Genomic DNA, 23,465 nt, shown 5'->3' with positions numbered 1-23,465 from the left:
CGGCCATTGGGGTAGGTCTTCAGGAGGCCCTTGCCCAGTATACTCTGGCTTCTCTTCAGAATGTAAAAATCTTTTGCCTTTTACAAAAATTTTCTGAGGCATCTCTTTTTTAAATCTATATAAAAAAAATAAAAAGTGCAAAATATATAAGACTAAACAAAAAAAACAGATGAAAAGGCAGTTATGAATTGGGCCACAGAATGTAAAGCACTCCTATTTATATCTGTTTTTCCAATTTTTTTATAGTTGCCACTTGCCAGCTATGCCCAATAATGTTTTCTCCTTGTACAGATCAAGCTGCTTTAGTGACCTTTACACAAGCGCAAACTTCCTTATTACATCTAGTAATTTGAGCAATCCAGGAAGTGAAAACATACTTTCAGTTTAGTGCTGCATTATGAGGCACGAAGGCACACAAATGCATTTTAGGAGCTTAATATGAAGTACTGAATTTTGTGAATCAATGAATATATGTAGGTTTTTCCTACAGTATCTCTTTCCAGCATCTTTGAAAGGTAAGAAAATTGTACTGTCCTTATTCAATATATAATTATTTGTTAAACTTCTATATAAGGATTAGTGAATCTTAAATGTGAATCCCTCTAATTTGCTGTAAATCTCAAACATGGAAAGTATCTTTTCTTCTATATATTGTATATATTATATTTTACAATTTTTATTTTAAATATTTATTTCAGCTTTTAGTAAATAAACAATAGTGATAAGCGAGCACTAAAATGCTCGGGTGCTCGTTGCTCTGGTCGAGCAAATCGTAATGCTCGGGTGCTCGACCTGAGCAACGAGCCCAATGTAAGTCAATGGGAAACTCGAGCATTCTTTCGGCGGCTCCCCCCGGAGGTCTGGAGGGAGCCTAAAAATTGGCCAAATCGATGAAAACCATGTTCAATGATATGATATGGTAACATCATTGGGAAGACCCCTGGAAGCAGGGCCGGACTGGGACAAAAAAGCAGCCCTGCCACACAAGCCCCACCAGCCCACATACTATAACACTTATTACCGCCGATCACTGAATTTTGCTATACTATGTCGTCGTTCCCCTCATCACTCTCTTAAAGGAGTTATTTGAAGAGCCACATGTAAATGGTGCAGCAGTGTGCATGATCCACCACAGCTCCATTTACATGGTGCTCTTCAGAGCACTGGTTCTCAGGATCGTGGGGGTCCCAGAGGTCAGATCCAGACCACAGCAAACGGAAAGTCATTCCCCTTACCAGAAGAAAGGGGATAACTTCCAAACTTGGGATAACCCATTTAAACATAGTCCTCAATACAGTAAAATGGGCCCCACATACTCCTCCATACAGTATAATGGGCCCAACATAGTCCTCCTTACAGTATAATGGGCCCCACATAATCCTCCATACAGTATAATGGGCCCCATACTCTTCCATACAGTATAATGGGCCCCACATAGTCCTCCATACAGTATAATGGGCACCACATAGTCCTCCATACAATATAATGGCCCCACATATTCCTCCATACAGTATAATAACCCCACATAGTCCTCCATACAGTATAATGGGGCCCACACAGTCCTCCATACAGTATAATGGGCCCCACGTAGTCCTCCATACAGTCTAATGGCCCACATACTGCTCCATACAGTTAATGGCCCCACATAGTGTTCCATACAGTATAATAACCCCACATAGTCCTCCATACACAATAATGGGCTCCACATAGTCAAATAGACATACACAAATACACACACTATATTCCTTAACATAGTATATATTGTGGAGCTGTGTACATCGTATATGCTTCCGCTGTCCTGTATACATGATGTAAATCTCAGTATTATGAATGTGCGTGCGTGTGTGGATGTGCGTGTGTATATATTTATATATACATATATATGTATATATATATATACACACACACACATTCATAATTAGAGCAGATACTGAGATTCACACCATGTATGCAGGACAGGGGAAGTATATACGATGCGCCCCCAGGGCCGTGGGGTAATCGGTGCCGGGCCGGTCGATGCTAGGGGAGATGTCACAGTGGCGGTGACCAGGTCCATGACCCAGGGCGGTCAACAAAAAGGGGAATATTATTTACAAGGGATTAAAGTCTTTGTGTTCGTGACGCTACCTGTGGTTTCTGGTAATAGGTACCAACGCTGCTGCAGACCTCTGGGGCAGTTGATAGAGTAGCTGGGTTGAAACGGCTCCCCACAGGTGGAGCGGGCCCCAGGGCAGTGTAGGATGGTTGTAGGTGTTGATACAGGGGCTTGTAGTGCAGGAGAGATGGCGCAGAGGAAATAACGGACAGAGGCTATGGAGTGCAGTCATCCGAGTTTACTCACAGTTCTGTTTAAATTCCTCAGGTACACTGTACGAGTGTCAGCCTCCCACGTCGCACTGCTTCTGCCAGACAAGGGTTCAGCACTTTCTCAAGTATGTCAGGAGTGCTTGACGGGACCCCACTTTCTTATGTTCCTCTCTAGACCGACTTCCCGTGCTGGGTCTTCTCCCTCCTGCCCTGCGCCTCCCAGTAAAGTCCCGAACGGGTACTCTGTGATCCCTCTGGGCAACTTCGAGTTCCCGGAACTAGGTGGTGCCCTTTTCGGTGACTTAGGTGTGAGAGTACGGCAACTGCACCCTGGAAGTGCAGAAGCCTCCGGTTTTCTGGCTGAGACGTGAAGTACTCAGCCAGGTTGGGGACCGGTTCCCCTCTTGCGGCCTGATCCCTCTGACACTTGGCAGATTCGGGCATACGGGTGGCCTCCTGCTCCTTCCGTACCCCTAGGATCCCCGCTTTCCTTCTGGAGCCTTCCTCCTGCTCCTCTCCTGGGCCTTCCTGGCTAGGCCCCACTCTGGAGCAGAGCTCCTGCAGAGCCTCTGCTCCCTCCACTTCTCCTCCTCTGACTGTCTTCTCATCTAAGATGGCTCCCTTTTTATATGTTTTCCAAAGTGCTCTCATAAACTACGTCCTCCACCCACACCCACTACATGGTTCCTCCATTCTTTGGTTCCCCCCACTCCAGCCAGGGACGGGACAGCAAATCACAATGCTTCTCGCCCTCCCAGCTGGCCTGGAGTAGTGTAGTGTTGGGTGCAGGTGTTGGGGTCTCGGGCAGCACTCCATCCTTACCTGAGAGAAGGAGATACCACACCTCTGGGTGAGATGTAGTAACTCTGTGGCGACTGAACCCTCAGGGGCGCCACATATATGATGTGCACAGCTCCACAATATATGCTGTGTTAAGGAATATAGAGTGGAGCAGTGTATATACTATATAGTATGGAGATATGGCAGTGTATATAGTGTGGATTCCACACTATACACAGCACCATACTATATAAGCAACTGTACATTATACTCTATATTAAGACAGCATTACACTATATACTATATTATGTTGCATACATCATATAGGAAACACACACATATATATATAATATAGGAGACATTGCGACTGCTGAATATGTATCACATTGAGACTACTGTATATACATTTGTAGATGATGTTGCGACTGCTGTGTATAGTGGCAGTATCACTTAGGGTATATGCAGACGGTCGGTATTGGCAGTGCTTTAAACGCAGTATACTTTATGCTGCGTCCAAAGTGCTGCACGCAGGTGAATCCGCATGTATTCATTGAACACATGCGGATTTACCGCATCTTATACATTGTACTGATATAATTTCTCTTGCAGAGATTATCGTCTACGCAAGAGAAATAGACATGCTGCGGTCTGTAAAGATGCACCGCATGTCATTCTCCGCGGGTGAGCCGCAGGTGCACTGAGATGCATAGTGGGTATGGGATTTCTTGAAACCCCATCCACTATTCTGTAACATATGGCCGCTGCGGATTGCACGCAGCACAAGTGCTCTGCATCCAATCAGCAGTGGTTACTGATTGTGTGCACGTACCCTTATAATGTACAGTGGTTACGGAAAATATTTAGACCCCTTTAAAATTTTCACTCTTTGTTTCATTGCAGCCATTTGGTAAATTCTAAAAAGTTCATTTTTTTTCTCATTAAAGTACACTCTGCACCCCACCTTGACTGAAAAAAAACAGAAATGTAGAAATTTTTGCAAATTTATTAAAAAAGAAAAACTGAAATATTACATGGTCATAAGTCTTCAGACCCTTTGCTCAGACATATTTAAGTCACATGCTGTCCATTTCCTTGTGATCATCCTTGAGCTGGTTCTACTCCTTCATTAGAGTCCAGCTGTGTTTAATTAAAGTGATAGGACTTGATTTGGAAAGGTACACACCTGTCTATATAAGACCTCATAGCTCACAGTGCATGTCAGACCAAATCAGAATCATGAGCTCAAAGGAACTGCCCAAGGAACTCAGAGACAGAATTGTGGCAAGGCACAGATCTGGCCAAGGTTAAAAAATAATTTCTGAATTACTCAAGGTTCTTAAGAGCACAGTGGCCTCCATAATCCATAAATGGAAGAAGTTTGGGACCACCAGAAGTCTTCCTAAACCTGGCCGTCCAGCCAAACTGAGCAATCGTGGGAGAAAAGCCTTGGTGAGAGAGGTAAAAAAGAACCCCAAGATCATCGAGCCTTTATGGCAGAGTGGCCCGATGGAAGCCTCTCCTCAGTGCAAGACATATGAAAGCCCGCATAGAGTTTGCTCAAAAAGACATAAAGGACTCCCAGACTATGAGAAATAAGATTCTCTGGTCTGATGAGATGAACATAGAACTTTTTGGTGATAATTCCAAGCGGTATGTGTGGAGAAAACCAGACACTGCTCATCACCTGCCCAATACAATCCCAACAGTGAAACATGGTGGTGGTAGCATCATGCTATGGGGGTGTTTTTCAGCTGCAGGGGCAGCAATTGAAGGAAACATGAATGCGGCCAAGTACAGAGATATCCTGGATGAAAACCTCTTCCATAGTGCTGTGGACCTCAGACTTGGCCGAAGGTTCACCTTCCTACAAGACAATGACCTTAAGCATATAGCTAAAATAACAAAGGAAAGGAGTGGCTTTAGAACAACTCTGTGACCATTCTTGACTGGCCCAGCCAGAGCCCTGACCTAAACCAAATTGAGCATCTCTGGAGAGACCTGAAAATGGCTGTCCACCAACGTTCACCATCCAACCTGACGGAACTGGAGAGGATCTGCAAGGAAGAATGGCAGAGGATCCCCAAATCCAGGTGTGAAAAACTTGTGGCATCATTCCCAAGAAGACTCATGGTTGTACTAGCTCAAAAGGGTGCTTCTACTCAATACTGAAGAAAGGGTCTGAATACTTATGACAATGTGATATTTCAGTTTTTCTTTTTTAATAAATTTGCAAAAATTTCTACATTTCTGTTTTTTTTCAGTCAAGATGGGGTGCAGAGAGTACTTTAACCCCTTCCCGACCCGTGTCACACCGTTTGTGACATGGAAAACAGTTCGTTCCCGACCCATGTCACAGCGTCTGTGACATGGAGGGAAAGACCCCCTGCAGCGCCTGCGAGCGGGGTCGCTCAGGTGTCACAGTTGCTACTGCAACTGGACATCCTGAAGTCGACCCCCCGGGGGGTGGATTAACCCCCCCGTGCCTGGGACCCCTCCGATTGGCTGTTTCATTTTCACTTTTAATGAAACTGCCAATCGGTATGAATTAAATATTTCACCAATGAAAATTGGTGTAATATTTAAATCTGGGCATGGCCTGATGCTTACAGCATCAGCCATTGGCTGGGGGGAGTGTCACCTCTGTCCCCCCCTCCCCCCAGATCTGATTGGGGGGCTAGCGTCACATGGATACTAGCCCCAATCAGATGTGAAGGGAGTTTTTAATGATGGCCGCAACTGCCCGTCCATGGATCGGGTGCCGGCCGTTGTGGACCCTCTGCTGCTGCCTCCTGTGGACCCTCTGCTGCTGCCCCCCCGTGGACCCTCTGCAGCTGCCCCCCCGTGGATCGCCTGCTGCCGCCGCTGATCGCCTACTGCCGCCGCTGATCGCCTGCTGCCGCCGCTGATCTGCATCAGGTAGTATTGCCCCCGCTCCCCCCCGATCCCCCCTCCACTCCACCCCCGACCCCCCCCCCACTTTCATACCTGCACCCCGACCTCCGCTCCCTCTGCTCCCTCTCCCACGTCTTCATCCACCGGCTGCTGCTCTCCTTCTGACAGCCGGTGGACTGTGATCACAGCAGCAGCAGGCTCAGTGTAAATGCCCTGCTCCTGTGATCAAACCCACCATCCCCCAGTCCCAGTGATATCACACCCCACCTCCCAATAATCACCCCTCCCCCCAGTGTTCACCCCCCCTGTCCCCAGTGTTCACCCCCCCTGTCCCCAGTGTTCACCCCCCCTGTCCCCAGTGTTCACCCCCCCCTGTCCCCAGTGTTCACCCCCCCCTGTCCCCAGTGTTCACCCATCCCAGTGATCATCCCCCCCCCCCCGCAAACCCAGTGATCACCCCCCTTGCTGCAGCCGGCTCCTGCCCCAGTGATCACCCCCCTTGCTGCTGCCGGCTCCTGCCCCAGTGATCACCCCCCTTGCTGCTGCCGGCTCCTGCCCCAGTGATCACCCCCCTTGCTGCAGCTGCTGGCTCCTCCATCTCTTCAGCCCCCCCCTACGCCTGACAGCCCCGTACGCCTGACAGCCCCCGTACGCCTGACAGCCCCCGTATGCCTGACAGCCCCCGTACGCCTGACAGCCCCCGTACGCCTGACAACCCCCTACACCTGACAGCCCCGTACGCCTGACAGCCCCGTACGCCTGACAGCCCCCTACGCCTGACAGCCCCCACACGTGACTGCAGAAGGTTACACCAAGCACACACACACACACACGTACACTCACACTATAGTAAAGTTTCGATTTTTTTTTTTTTTTTACACACACACACAGCACACAAAATGTCCCGCCCGTCCCACTCATCCCAGTCTAGGGCGTACTCAGCTTAGTAGGCTATGTCAGGTTGGTGTGTGTGTTGTAGTGTGTGTGTGTGTGTGTGGTGTATACACTACAATATACCACACCGCACACCAACCTGACATACACTACACAATGGTGTCCACTAACAAATTGGAACCATGTTGCGTTTGGAGAGTCCCTGTGTGCCCAAACATTAGAGCTCCCCAACAAGTGACCCCATTTTGGAAACTAGACCCCCCAAGGCACCTATCTAGATGCATAGTGAGCACTTGAAACCCCCAGGTGCTTCACAAATTGATTCATAAAAATGAAAAAGTGGAAAAAAAAACACTTTTTTATTTTTACGGATTAATTTGTGAAGGACCTGGGGGTTCCAAGTGCTCACTATGCATCTAGATAGGTGCCTTGGGGGGTCTAGTTTCCAAAATGGGGTCACTTGTGGGGGAGCTCCAATGTTTGGCCACACAGCGGCTCTCCAAACGCAACATGGTGTCTTCTAACAATTTGAGCCGACAATTTGTTAGCGGACACCATGTTGCTTTTGGAGAGCCGCTGTGTGCCCAAACATTGGAGCTCCCCCACAAGTGACCCCATTTTGGAAACTAGACCCCCCAAGGCACCTATCTAGATGCATAGTGAGCACTTGGAACCCCCAGGTGCTTCACAAATTGAGTCATAAAAATGAAAAAGTGGAAAAAAAAACACTTTTTTATTTTTACGGATTAATTTGTGAAGGACCTGGGGGTTCCAAGTGCTCACTATGTATCTAGATAGGTGCCTTGGGGGGTCTAGTTTCCAAAATGGGGTCACTTGTGGGGGAGCTCCAATGTTTGGCCACACAGCGGCTCTCCAAACGAAACATGGTGTCTTCTAACAATTTGAGCCGACAATTTGTTAGCGGACACCATGTTGCTTTTGGAGAGCCGCTGTGTGCCCAAACATTGGAGCTCCCCCACAAGTGACCCCATTTTGGAAACTAGACCCCCCAAGGCACCTATCTAGATGCATAGTGAGCACTTGGAACCCCCAGGTGCTTCACAAATTAATTCATAAAAATGAAAAAGTGGAAAAAAAAACACTTTTATTTTTACGGATTAATTTGTGAATGACCTGGGGGTTCCAAGTGCTCACTATGCATCTAGATAGGTGCCTTGGGGGGTCTAGTTTCCAAAATGGGGTCACTTGTGGGGGAGCTCCAATGTTTGGCCACACAGCGGCTCTCCAAACGCGACATGGTGTCCGCTAACAAATTGAATGGAAAATCGGCTCAAATTGTTAGCGGACACCATGTTGCGTTTGGAGAGCCCCTAATGTGCCTAAACAGTGGAGCTCCCCCACAAGTGACCCCATTTTGGAAACTAGACCCCCCAAGGCACCTATCTAGATGCATAGTGAGCACTTGAAACCCCCAGGTGCTTCACAAAATGATCTGTGAAAACAAAAAAGTACTTTTTTTTTTCACAAAAATTTTCTTTTAGCCTAAATTTTTTAATTTTCACATGGGTAACAGGATAAAATGCATCCTAAAATGTATTGGTCAATTTCTCCTGAGTACACTGATACCTCATATGTGGTCATAAACCACTGTTTGGGCACATGGCAGGGCTCAGAAGAGAAGGAGCGCAATTTGACTTTTGGAGCTAATTTTCCATTCAAAAAGTAAAATGGCGCTCCTTCCCTTCTGAGCCCTGCCGTGTGCCCAAACAGTGGTTTATGACCACATATGAGGTATCAGTGTACTAAGGAGAAATTGACCAACAAATTTTAGGATGCATTTTATCCTGTTACCCATGTGAAAATTAAAAAATTTAGGCTAAAAGAAAATTTTTGTTAGAAAAATAAAAATGTTCATTTTTTTCTTCCATGTGGCTTTAGTTCCTGTGATGCACCTGAAGGGTTAATAATCTTCTTGAATGTAGTTTTGAGTAGCTTGAGGGGTGCAGTTTTTGGAATGGTGTCACTTTTGGGTGTTTTCTGTCATGTACACCCCTCAAAGGGACTTCAAATGTGATGTGGTCACTAAAAAAAATGGCTTTGCAAATTTTGCTGGAAAAAAGAAAATTTGCTGATGAACTTTGAACCCTTCTAACTTCCTACCAAAAAATTTTTTTTTTTCCAAAATTGTGCTGATGTAAAGTAGACATGTGGGAAATGTTATTTATTAACTATTTTGTGTCACATCACTCTCTAGTTTAGCAGAATAAAAATTCAAAATTTGAAAATTGCAAAATTTTCAAAATTTTTCCCATATTTTTGATTTTTTCACAAATAAACGCAAATATTAGCGACCTAAATTTAATACTAACATGAAGCCCAATATGTCACGAAAAAACAATCTCAGAATCGCTAGGATCCGTTGAAGTGTTCCAGAGTTTTTACTTCGTAAAGGGACACTGGTCAGAATTGACAAAAATGCCAAGGTCTTTAGGGTCAAAATAGGCTGGGTCCTGAAGGGGTTAATGAGAAAAAAATGAACTTTTTAGAATTTACCAGATGGCTGCAATGAAACAAAGAGTGAAAAATGTAAAGGGGTCTGAATACTTTCCGTACCCACTATGTATACAGCAGTTGCAATATCACTAATATAATGTATACAGACTGCTGTATATACAATATATAGGTTATACTGTGGCTACATATATATGTTATGTAGGTGATACTGTGATTATACACCGCAGTAGCGGTATCAGCTATATCATGTATACACAGTTGTAGCACCTATATAATGTATTTATATATAATGCGCGGTGAGTATTTTCCCACGCTTGCATCAATGAGTCACTATTTGGACTGCGGCGGACATGTGAGGATGAGGTTGCTTTATTATTTTACTTTCATTGCAGGTGACAATGGCTTCAATTGGAATGGGCATGATGCTAAGTATGGCTTAATTTAGAACATTAAAGGTGTCTGTCTTTATTTCAATTAAAATATTTTATTCTGGGTGTGGGTTTCTTTATTTTACATTTCACCATAACTATGGGATTAGTAATGGGGGCGTTTTATAGATGCCTCCCCATTACTAATCAGGGCTTGATGTCAGCTGCCATTATAAGCTGACATCAACCCCAACCCTATAATCCCACTGCCACCGCTACACGGCAGTGGGCAGAGCAAGGCTAAGTGCCAGAATGTATGCACCATTTCTGTGGTGGCTGTGGGCTGTGGTTTCTAGCCCTGAAGGGGGCCAATATTCATGGGCCCTTCCTAGGGTATTAATATCAGCTCCCAGCTGTCTGCATAGCCTTTGCTAGCTTTTAAAATAGGTGTACCCCACTTCATTTTTTTTTTGGGGGGGGCATTTTAATAGCAAGTAAAGGCTAAGTATACAGCTGGGGGTTGTTGTTAGTAGCATGGGAAGCTCCATGAGTATTACCCTCTTTCCAGGCTAAAAACATCCACCCCAGCTGTCCGCTTTCCCTCTGCTGCTTAATAAAATTACAGGGGACCCCACGCCATTTTTTTTCCAGAAATTTACTCATTTATTAATAAATTACATGAACAGTAAGATACACATGCAAAGCACGGATTATATATATATCACATATTTATATCTATCTGTATATCTATCCATTATCTATCTATCTATCTATCTATTATCTATTTATCTATCCATATAACTATTATCTATCTATATATCTATATAGCTATATAGCTATCCATATATCTATTATGTATCTTTCTACCCTTATACAGTATCTATTAATCTATTTATCTATCTATCCATATATCTATTATCTATCTATCTATATATCCATATATCTATTATCTATCTATCCATATATCTATTAAACTATTTATCTATCCATATACAGTTGTGCTCAAAAGTTTTCATACCCCGGCAGAATTTTTGCTTTCTTGGCCTTATTTCAGAGAATATGAATGATAACAAAAAAACTTTTTCTCCACTCTTGGTTATTGGTTGGGTGAAGCCATTTATTGTCAAACTACTGTGTTTTCTCTTTTTAAGTCTTAAAGGGGCATTCCCATCTCCAAAATCCTATCCCAATATGTAGTAGGTGTAATAATAATAATATTAGAACATACCTCCAGTTAGAAATTTAGTATGATTTTTCTGATTCTCTATGTCACTTATCTCATGTGCAGGCATTGCAGGACCTTAGGTATCCATGGTTACGACCATTGATATAGTGAGTTAGCTCATTGCTGATGGTCATAACCATGGATACCTAAGGTCCTGCTATGCCCTGCACATGAGGAAAGAGACATCGCGAATCAGGAAAACTATACATTTCTAATTGGAGGTATTTGCTAGTATTATGATTATTACACCTACTACATATTGGGATAGGATCTTGGAGAATGGAATACCCCTTTAATGACAACCAAAAACATCCAAATTACCCTGATAAAAAGTTCATATACCCCAGTTCTTAATTGTCATGCTGTCTCTGTGTACTGGAGGTAGGGGGCCTAAGCTGACCCTAAGCTGGGGCCCTGACTAATCCCTCTACCTGGAGGTACTGTTAAAGGTACAGAGGTCCAGGCCGCCAGCGTAACCCCTACCTCCTGAGGATCCCTGCACCTAAGTAATCTAGTCCTGAGAAGGACCCCGATCACAACAAAAGGGGACAGGTAATAATATGCTAACACTCAGTACTTAGACGAACGAGACAGTACAAGGGTAAAACCAAAACCACCTTGCATACAAAAACTACACAACTACAACAGAGGGAACACCAATGGGAAAGGAGATAAATGATAAAGCGAGGAAGGGAAAAACCACTCCAAATACACTTAGCTCTGAAACTCCAAATACCACGATCCGCTCTGTTAGTCTGCATGAAATGCTTTCACTGACAACTTCCCTAACAGAGCAGCAGACATATGAAGGAATCTCACTACTGCAGAATTGATTGCAGCTGGGCGAGGCTGGACCTTGTCTAGCACAGAGAGAGAGAGTTAACTCCCTCACTGCCGAAAAGCACAAAACACCAAAAACTCAGCTGCGAGAAGTCAGGCTGTGCAATCGTGACGATCTTCGTGGCGACACAACCATGACAGTACCCCCCCTTCTACGAGGGGCCTCCGGACCCTCAGGGCCAGGTTTATCCGGGTGAGTCATGTGGAAGGCCCGAATTAACCGGTCTGCGTTAATATCTGACGCAGGAACCCACATCCTCTCCTCAGGACCATACCCCTTCCAATGAACCAGGTACTGAAGGGACCGACGATTAAAGCGTGAATCGATGACCTTCGATACCTGGAACTCCAAGTTACCATTGACCACCACTGGAGGCGGAGGTAAAGGTGACAGTATCACCGGCGCCACATACCTCTTAAGCAATGATCTGTGGAACACGTTGGGAATTTTAAACGTAGGGGGGAGATCAAGACGGAATGCCACCGGATTAATTATAGAACTGATCCTGTACGGCCCGATGAACCTGGGACCCAGTTTCCAGGAAGGAACCTTAAGTTTTATATTCTTAGTAGACAACCATACCAGATCGTTCACACTTAGGTCCGGACCAGACACTCTCCTCCTGTCAGCCATACGTTTGTAACGGTTCCCCATAGTACTCAGATTATTTAGTACCCCTCTCCATACAGAAGCGAGTGATGACGAAAATCGTTCCTCCTCAGGAACCCCCGAAGAGCCCCCTCTACTGAAAGTACAAAACTGGGGGTGAAAACCATATGCCCCAAAAAACGGGGACTTACCAGTGGACTCACTCCGCCTATTATTAAGAGCAAACTCCGCCAGAGGTAAGAAAGAAGCCCAGTCCTCCTGGTTCTTTGACACAAAACACCGGAGATATGTCTCCAAACTCTGGTTCAGACGTTCCGTCTGACCATTGATCTGGGGATGAAAAGCCGATGAGAACGACAAATGCATCCCCCGCCGAGTACAAAATGCCTTCCAGAACTTGGACACAAACTGAGACCCCCGATCCGACACCACATCGGAGGGTACCCCATGAAGCCTCACAGTCTCCCCAATGAACACCTGCGCAAGAGTTTTAGCATTAGGAAGAGCAGGAAGAGCGATAAAATGTGCCATCTTGCTGAACCTGTCTACTACAATGAGAATGACAGTTTTACCCGAAGACGGCGGGAGGTCCGTAATAAAGTCCATAGACAGATGAGTCCAAGGATGCTCCGGGATCTTCAAAGGTAAGAGGGACCCAGACGGACGGGTATGTGGGGTCTTAGAGCGCGCACAAACCCCACAGGACGCAACAAAAGTTACCACCTCCTTATGCAAGTTAGGCCACCAAAACTGACGCGAGAGGAGATCCACAGTTGCTTTACTCCCTGGGTGTCCTGCTAAAGCTGAGTTATGGTGTGCCTCGATCACCTTTTGTCGTAGCTGATCTGGAACAAACAGTCTCCCTCAAGGTCCAACAGGGGCCTCCCCCTGAGCCTCCAATACCTCCTCCTCAAGCTCAGAGCATACTGCCGACACCACCACCCCCTCTTGAAGGATAGGAACCGGGTCATCCGTATTCCCGGCCCCAGGGAAACTACGAGATAAGGCATCCGCCTTCACATTTTTTGACCCAGGACGAAACGTAACGACAAAATTAAACCTGGTAAAAAACAACGACCACCTGGCTTGTCTGGGATTCAGACATTTTGCAGACTCCAGATAAAGCAGGTTCTTGTGATCGGTGATGACGGTGACCGGATGGACTGCCCCCTCCAAAAAATGGCGCCACTCCTCAAAAGCTAACTTAATGGCCAAGAGTTCCCTATTGCCGACATCGTAATTCCTCTCGGCGGACGACCATTTTTTAGAGAAAAAGGCGCACGGATGCCACTTACCAGGGGACGAACCTTGTGACAACACTGCTCCCACCCCTACCTCGGAAGCGTCTACCTCTACAATGAATGGCTGTGACGCATCAGGTTGAATGAGTATGGGTGCCGAGGCAAAACATTTTTTCAAGGAGGAGAAAGCTTGACAAGCCTTGTCAGACCACCTAGAAAAATCCGTCCCCTTTTTTGTCATGTCAGTGAGAGGTTTAACCATGGACGAGAAATTACGAATGAACTTCCGGTAATAATTAGCAAACCCCAGGAAACGTTGTAGTGCCTTAAGATTCTCAGGCAGATCCCACTCAAGAACTGCCCGCACTTTCCCAGGGTCCATACGAAAACCAGACGCTGAAACAAGGAAACCTAAAAACTGGAGTTCCTGTACGGCGAACACACACTTTTCCCATTTAGCATACAGTTTATTATCCCGCAGGATCTGTAACACCTGCCTAACGTGCTCCTGATGAGACACCAGATCAGGCGAGTAAATTAAGATATCATCCAGATATATGACAACAAACTGTCCAACCAGGCGGCGAAAAATGTCATTAACAAAGTGTTGGAACACCGCCAGGGCATTAGTCAGACCGAATGGCATGACAAGGTTCTCATAATGCCCCTCCGGAGTGTTAAACGCCGTCTTCCACTCATCCCCCTCCTTCATTCTAATCAGATTGTACGCCCCCCTGAGATCCAACTTAGAGAACCATTTGGCGCCCACGATCTGATTAAAGAGATCGGGAATAAGTGGGAGTGGGTACGGATCTCGGACCGTAATCCAATTAAGTTCACGGAAATCCAGGCAAGGGCATAGGCCTCCATCCTTCTTCTTCACAAAGAAGAACCCCGCGGCCACCGGAGAAGATGAAGGTCTAATATGCCCCTTAGCCAGACTTTCAGAAATATAATCCTTCATGGCCTGCCTCTCAGGACCAGAAGGGTTATACAACCTAGATTTAGGTAACTTGGCCTCAGGGAGCAGTTTTACAGAACAGTCATACTCGCGATGAGGAGGTAGTTCCCGACACCCCTTCTCCGAGAATACATCCTCAAAGTCCACCAAAAATGGAGGCAAGACCCTAGGAGTGACAGCACCGACGACCGTATTCATGCAGTTTTTATTACAGAAATTACTCCATTGGCTTATCTCTCTGGATTGCCAATTAATAACCGGGTTATGCTTAGTTAACCAAGGAAGGCCCAACACTATAGGAGTGGGAAGACCCTCCAACACGTAGCAAGACAACAGTTCTTTTTGTATCGCCCCCACTTGAAGTTTTACGTTATGCACAACATGCAAAAAACTTCCCTGACCGAGGGGCCTGGCATCGATCGAGAATATGGGGATGGGTTTAGCCAACTCACTCAAATGCATACCTTGAACCCAGGCAAACCGAGCGTCCACCAGATTAGCCCCGGCCCCACTATCTAAAAGAACAGATATCTTCTCAGTTCTTGTACCCACCACCACCTCCGCCGGTACGAGAAACTGAGATGACCCTAGGGACGAAATACCTACTCCCAGATTGCCATCCACCACACAACCTGGGATTAAAAGTTTTCCGACGACTCTTTACTCTGCAAAGGACGGGATGGACACCCCCCAATAAAATGTCCCTTTCTCCCGCAGAAGAAACACCTTCCAGTCTTGTGGTGTGCCACCGGTCCCCTCCCCCGAAATGATGTCCCTCCTAATTGCATAGGCTCCTCTGGACTGACCAGGGGAACCACCATATGAGGGGACCTTGTAAGAGGTGGAGTCATCACAGGGGGTGGAGTTATCCTCTCACCTCTCCCGAAGCCGTCTGTCAATGCGAATAGCAAGGGCCATAGCGGCTTCCAGTGACGCGGGAGAGTCATACTGTGCCAACACATCCTTTAATTTGTCGTATAAACCTTGACAAAACTGGCTCCTAAGAGCCGGGTCATTCCACTGGGTGTCAGTGGCCCACCTACGGAACTCCGAACAGAATTCCTCCGCCGGACGATCTCCCTACTGGATCCTACGTAACTTAGATTCAGCAAGGGAGATCCGATCCGGGTCATCATATACAAGACCCAGAGCAGCAAAAAACCTATCCACTGACTGGAGAGCCGGGGAGCCCGGGGGAAGAGAGAACGCCCAAGATTGTGAGTCCCCTTGTAGGAGCGAGATGACAATTCCCACCCTTTGTTCTTCACTCCCCGATGACCGAGGCCGCAGCCGAAAGTACAACTTGCATGCCTCCCAGAAAACAAAAAACTTGTCCCGCCCCCCAGTGAACCTGTCAGGGAAAGCTACTTTAGGTTCTGGTCCGGCTTGCTCCTGGGGATACAAAACCTTGGACCTAACGTCCGCCAGCTCCATGGACAAACTCTGCAACTGCCGAGCTAGACCGGCTACTAGATCCATGGTAGCTGGAGAAAATCTAAGTGGTCGGTGAAAATGTCACGCTGTCTCTGTGTACTGGAGGTAGGGGGCCTAAGCTGACCCTAAGCTGGGGCCCTGACTAATCCCTCTACCTGGAGGTACTGTTAAAGGTACAGAGGTCCAGGCCGCCAGCGTAACCCCTACCTCCTGAGGATCCCTGCACCTAAGTAATCTAGTCCTGAGAAGGACCCCGATCACAACAAAAGGGGACAGGTAATAATATGCCAACACTCAGTACTTAGACGAACGAGACAGTACAAGGGTAAAACCAAAACCACCTTGCATACAAAAACTACACAACTACAACAGAGGGAACACCAACGGGAAAGGAGATAAATGATAAAGCGAGGAAGGGAAAAACCACTCCAAATACACTTAGTTCTGAAACTCCAAATACCACGATCCGCTCTGTTAGTCTGCATGAAATGCTTTCACTGACAACTTCCCTAACAGAGCAGCAGACATATGAAGGAATCTCACTACTGCAGAATTGATTGCAGCTGGGCGAGGCTGGACCTTGTCTAGCACAGAGAGAGAGAGTTAACTCCCTCACTGCCGAAAAGCACAAAACACCAAAAACTCAGCTGCGAGAAGTCAGGCTGTGCAATCGTGACGATCTTCGTGGCGACACAACCATGACATTAATACCGTGTATTTCGCCTCTAACATCAATGACAGCTTGAAGAATTTTGTGGTATGTGTGGATGAGGTTCTTTATTTTCTCAGATGGTAAATCTGCCCATTCTTCTTGGCAAAAAGCCTCCAGTTCCTGTAAATTCCTGGGCTGTCTAACATGAACTGCGCGCTTGAGATCTACCCAGAGTGGCTCAATGATATTGAGGTCAGGAGACTGAGATGGCCACTCCAGAACCTTCACTTTGTTCTGCTGTAGCCAATGACAGGTTGACTTGGCCTTGTGTTTTGTATCGTTGTCATGTTGGAACGTCCAAGTGCGTCCCATGCGCAGCTTCCGGGCTATTAAAATGCCTCTTGTATTTGTTGATAACGTGCTGCATTCATCTTTCCTTCAACTTTTACAAAGTTTCCTGTGCCTTTGTAGGTCACACATCCCCAAAACATCAGCGATCCACCACCGTGCTTTACAGTAGGAATGGTGTTCCTTTCATCATAGGCCTTGTTGATCTCTCTCCAAATGTAACATTTATAGTTGTGTCTAAAAAGTTCAATTTTGGTCTCATCACTCCAAATTACCTTGTTCCAGAAGTTTTGAGGCTTGTCTCTGTGCTGTTTGGTGTATTGTAGGTGATATACTTTGTGACATTTGCGCAGTAATGGCTTTCTTCTGGCGACTCGACCATGCAGCCCATTTTTCTTCAAGTGCCTCCTTATTGTGCATCTTGAAACAACCACACGGCTAGTTTTCATAGAGTTCTGAATTTCAGCTGATGTTATTTGTGGGTTTTTCTTTGCATCCTAAACAATTTTCCTGGCAGTTGTGGCCGAAATTTTTGTTGGTCTATTAGTGTCAAATTCTGTGCATGTTATCAGGCCAAAATCACCAGGGTATGTGAACTTTTGGTTGTCATTAAGATTTAGAAAGAGAAAACATTGTAGTTTGACAATAAATGACTTCACCCAAACAATAACCATGAGTGGAAAAAAGTTTTTTTATTATCATATTATTCTATGAAACAAGGCCAAGAAATTAAAAATTCTGCCGAGGTATGTAAACTTTTGAGCACGAATGTATCTATTATCTATCAATATATCTATATATCCATATATCTAACTATTATCTATCTATAAATCTATTTATCTATCCATATATCTATCTATCTATCTATCATTCTATTATCTATTATCTATCCATACATCTATCTATCAATATATCTATACTAGCTATTGAACCCGTTCTACGCCCGGGTGGTGAGCATTTTTATTGGTATATGGTCTCCTATGCTGGTATGTGCTGCCCCCCTCCTGGTATTTGTGCTGCCCCCATCCTGTCCCCACCATCCTATCCTGGTATGCGTGGCACCCCTCATCCCCAATCCCTGTATGCGTGGCACCCCTCACCCCCAATCCCGGTATGCGTGACACCCCTCACCCCCAATCCCGGTATGCATGACACCCCTCACCCCTAATCCCGGTATGCGTGGCACCCCTCATCCCCAATCCCGGTATGCGTGGCACCCCTCATCCCCAATCCCGGTATGCGTGGCTCCCCTCATCCCCAATCCCAGTATGCGTGGCTCCCCTCATCCCCAATCCCGGCATGCGTGGCTCCCCTCATCCCCAATCCCGGTATGCGTGGCTCCCCTCATCCCCATTCCCGGTATGCGTGGCTCCCCTCATCCCCATTCCTGGTATGCGTGGCTCCTATCATCCCCATTGCCGGTATGCGTGGCTCCCCTCATCCCCATTCCTGGTATGCGTGGCTTCCCTCATCCCCCTTCCCAGTATGCGTGGCTCCCCTCATCCCCATTCCCGGTATGCGTGGCTCCCTTCATCCCCATTCCCGGTATGCATTCCCCCCTCATCTCCAATCCCGGTATGCATGGCTCCCCTCATCCCCAATCCCGGTATGCGTGGCTCCCCTCATCCCCAATCCTGGTATGCGTGGCTCCCATCATCCCCAATCCCGGTATGCGTGGCTCCCCTCATCTCCATTCCCGGTATGCGTGACTCCCCTCATCCCCACTCCCGGTATGCGTGGCTCTTCTCATCCCCATTCCCGGTATGCATGGCTCCCCTCATCCCCATTCCCGGTATGCGTGGCTTCCCTGATCCCCATTCCCGGTATGCGTGGCTCCCATCATCCCCATTCCCGGTATGCGTGGCTCCCTTCATCCCCATTCCCGGTATGCATTCCCCCCCTCATCCCCAATCCCGGTATGCATGGCACCCCTCATCCCCAATCCCGGTATGCGTGGCTCCCCTCATCCCCAATCCCGGTATGCGTGGTACCCCTCACCCCCCAATCCTGGTATGTGTGGTACCCCTCACCCCCCAATCCTGGTATGTGTGGTACCCCTCACCCCCCAATCCTGGTATGTGTCGTACCCCTCATCCCCCCAATCCTGGTATGCGTGGTACCCCTCACCCCCCAATCCTGGTATGCGTGGTACCCCTCACCCCCCAATCCTGGTATGTGTGGTACCCCTCATCCCCCCAATCCTGGTATGTGTGGTACCCCTCATCCCCACAACCCTGGTATGCGTGGTACCCCTCACCTCACAATCCTGGTATATGCATGGTCCCCTCACCCCACAATCCTGGTATGTGTGGCCCCCTCATCCCTTTCACGCCGTACACACATACAAAAAAAAATAAACAGTCAAAAAAAAATAAACAGTTATACTCACCTTTCTTCTCTGTACTCCAGCGTTGCAGCGTCCTGTTCTGCCGGAGGTGGGGGGAGGAGTGCGGCACCGGAGCACCGCGCTGTCCGGCGCCATTTTGCTGAAGACACACCGTAAATGTGTCTTCAGTAAAATGGCGCCGGATAGCGCTATGCGCACGCGCCGATCTGATGCCTCACTCCACCCCTGGTCTCCGGCCAGAAGAGAGGCGCCGCGGCAACGCTCCTTCCGGTCAGGTAAGTATGTAAGTATGGCACTGGAGATCGCGGTATGCGTTCAGTGTCTACGCATACCGCGATCTCCAGCGCCATACACCTCCTCTTACCTGTAACGGCTGGATGCCTCCTTCTGTCTGGAGCCAGACTGCGCGTCACGCATGCGCAGTCTATCGAGGCTTCAGACAGAGGGACTTTTAGCCGATTATATTATAAATATCCATATATCTATCTATTATCTATCTTAGATAGATAATTAGATAGGTCAACAGATAATAGATAAATAGATATATGGATAGATAGACTATCTATCCATATATCTATTTATCTATTATCTGTTGACCTATCTATCCATATATCTATCTATTATCTATTGACCTATCTAATTATCTATCTCTCATTCTATCTATCTATCTATCCATATATCTATCCATATATCTATTATCTGTTGACCTTTCTAATTATCTATCTATATATATATATATATATATATATATAGATTTATGGATATATAGATATATTGATAGATAGATAATAGATATATGGATAGATATATAGATAGACAGATAGATAGATATATTGATAGATAGATAATAGAAAATATATAGATAGATATATGGATAGATAGATAGTTAATAGATACTGTATATGGATAGATAGTTAAAATATATATGGATAGATATATTGATAGATAGATAGATAGATAATAGATATATGGATACATAGATAGATAGATAATAAATTTATGGATAGATAGATATATGGATCGATAATAGATTAATAAATAAATAATAGATCTATAGATATATGGGTAGATATATGGATAGATAATAGATAGATAGATAGATAGATATACAGATAGATAGATAGATAGATAGATAGATAGATAGATAGATAGATAGATAGATAGATAGATAAATAGATTAATATATATATTTATAGATAGATAATAGATACAGTGCTGGCCAAAAGTATTGGCACCCCTGCAATTCTGTCAGATAATACTCAGTTTCTTCCTGACAATGATTGCAATCACAAATTCTTTGGTATTCTTATCTTCATTTAATTTTCCTGCAAGGAAAAAACACAAAAGAGAATGAAGCAAAAATCAAATCATTGATCATTTCACACAAAACTCCAAAAATGGGCCAGACAAAAGTATTGGCACCCTCAGCCTAATACTTGGTTGCACAACCTTTAGCCAAAATAACTGTAAACAACCGCTTCCGGTAACCATCGAGTTTCTTACAATGCTCTGCTGGAATTGTAGACCATTCTTCTTTGGCAAACTGCTCCAGGTCCCTGATATTTGAAGGGTGCCTTCTCCAAACTGCCATTTTGAGATCTCTCCACAGGTGTCCTATGGGATTCAGGTCTGGACTCATTGCTGGCCACCTTAGAAGTCTCCAGTGATTTCTGCAAACCATTTTATAGTGCTTTTGGAAGTGTGTTTTGGGTCATTGTCCTGCTGGAAGACCCATGACCTCTGAGGGAGACCCAGCTTTCTCACACTGGGCCCTACATTATGCTGCAAAATTTGTTGGTAGTCTTCAGACTTCATAATGCCATGCACACGGTCAAGCAGTCCATTGCCAGAGGCAGCAAAGCAACCCCAAAACATCAGGGAACCTCCGCCATGTTTGACTGTAGGGACCGTGTTCTTTTCTTTGAATGCCTCTTTTTTTTTCCTGTACACTCTCTGTTGATGCTTTTTCCCAAAAAGCTCTACTTTTGTCTCATCTGACCAGAGAACATTCTTCCAAAACGTTTTAGGCTTTCTCAGGTAAGTTTTGGCAAACTCCAGCCTGGCTTTTTTATGTCTCGGGGTAAGAAGTGGGGTCTTCCTGGGTATCCTACCATACAGTCCTTTTTCATTCAGATGCCGACGGATAGTACGGGTTGACACTGTTGTACCCTTGGACTGCAGGGCAGCTTGAACTTGTTTGGATGTTAGTCGAGGTTCTTTATCCACCATCTGCACAATCTTGCATTGAAATCTCTCGTCAATTTTTCTTTTCCGTCCACATCTAGGGAGGTTAGCCACAGTGCCATGGGCTTTAAACTTCTTGGTGACACTGCGCACGGAAGACACAGTAACATTCAGGTCTTTGGAGATGGACTTGTAGCCTTGAGATTGCTCATGCTTCCTCACAATTTGGTTTCTCAAGTCCTCAGAAAGTTCTTTGGTCTTCTTTCTTTTATATGGATAGATAAATAAATTAATTAATAGATATATGCGTAGATAGATAATCGATATATGAATACAGTAGCTATATAGATAGATTGATAAGAAATGTATGGAAAGATAGATATATGGATAGATAATAGATATATGGATAGATATATGGATAGATAGATAAATAGATAATAGATAGATATATGGATAGCTAGATATATAGATAATAGATAGATAGTTATATGAAAAAGTTTGGGCACCCCTATTAATCTTAAGCTTAATGTTTTATAAAAATTGGTGTTTCAGTTTGATATATGTAATAACTGTTGGACACAGTAATGTTTCTGCCTTGAAATGAGGTTTATTGTACTAACAGAAAATGCTCCATAGGATGCGCCAATTCTGGCATTTAGCCTCACTCTGCCCACTGCCCTGTAGCAGTGGCAGTGGGGTATAGAGTTGAGGTTGATGTCAGCTTATAATGATCTCATGAACAGAACGACCACATTGTAAACGCTGATGCTCATTGCCGGCAAATGAGGTAAGCACAAGCGTGGTGAGTATTTTCTCACACTTGCGTCAATAATTTGAACTCAGTTCAACTCATTGACGTCAGCGCAAGCATGGGAAAATGCTCACCACGCATGCGCTGACCTCATTTGCTGGCAATGAGCATCAGTGTATTGCCGACAAATGAACAGAGCAGTCACATTTTACAATGTGGCCGTTCTGTTAATGGGATCATCCTGGGACCCTTCTTGCTGTTTGGACTGTGGCAGACAGGTGAGGATGAGGTTGCTTTATTATTTTACTTTTATTACAGGTGATCATGGGCTTTGGTGAGAGACTACTGTCTCCCATCCAGTGGCGCCTGTGCTCGTTATTTCCTATGGCAGTAGGCGCCGGCTGATGGTGGTAGTGGTACCATCAGCCGGCGCCTATGATGCACAGTAAGCTTTTTACCATGGGTCACTGTAACAGCTGTGACATCATGCTGACACCTGTCAGAATGATGCCACAGCACTCTGACCGCAGTAATGCTATTATCGGCGATCAGAGCCTGTGTTTTCTGCTCTGTCACGCAAATGACAGTGCAGGAAAACAGGTATATTTAGCTCCCCCATTCACATGAATGGGGTCCGTGTTCGGGGTTCTGGTACCCGAACCCAAACTTTTAATAAACTGTTCGGCGTTCGGCTCAATCAGCCGAACCTGAACAGTCACGGGTTTGTCCATCACTAGTCAGCATTTTCAGCTGTCAGGTGGATGCGCCTATCAGTTATAATACCCCAAGCAGCACTAAAACCCACTCTGACAAAATGCTAGCAACAGGGCAGGCCAAGACCTCCAAGGCGTCGAGAGCCAGTTCATGCCACGTGTCCAGCTTGGATACCCCATAGTTATAAGACACAGAGGAATTGCAGAGGATGTTGGTACGATCGGCAAGGTACTCCTTCAGCATCTTCCAAAATTTTTCCCTCCTTGTCAGAGTACCCCGCGTATCAGGGCCTGTGCACTGGGAGAGTCTGAGAAAACTGTCCCATACCTTTGACATTGTTACCCTGCCTCTGCTGCATCGTATTTGTGTCTCCCTCACCTGTACTCATTGGTTGTCCAACGAACTGTGACCTCTGCCATCAGCGTTTTCAGATGGGATTTTT

General features: G+C 45.7%; 1 protein-coding gene across 2 annotated transcripts in view; it reads left to right on the top strand.

Moving 5' to 3' along the window:
* Window positions 1-354: 354 nt before the first annotated feature.
* The window catches only part of NLRC4 (NLR family CARD domain containing 4), a 104,781-nt gene continuing 81,670 nt past the window's right edge, over window positions 355-23,465 (top strand). For both annotated transcript variants that reach the window (XM_073672553.1, XM_073672552.1), the window contains exon 1: window positions 355-515. The gene's annotated coding sequence lies outside the window, so the exon portion shown is untranslated. The remainder of the gene's footprint in view (window positions 516-23,465) is intronic.

This window comes from Phyllobates terribilis, unplaced genomic scaffold (assembly GCF_046119375.1).
Source record: "Phyllobates terribilis strain yellow unplaced genomic scaffold, ASM4611937v1 Scaffold_3__8_contigs__length_932513732, whole genome shotgun sequence".
Taxonomy (NCBI): domain Eukaryota; kingdom Metazoa; phylum Chordata; class Amphibia; order Anura; family Dendrobatidae; genus Phyllobates; species Phyllobates terribilis.
This window is presented reverse-complemented; position numbering and strand designations above follow the sequence as displayed.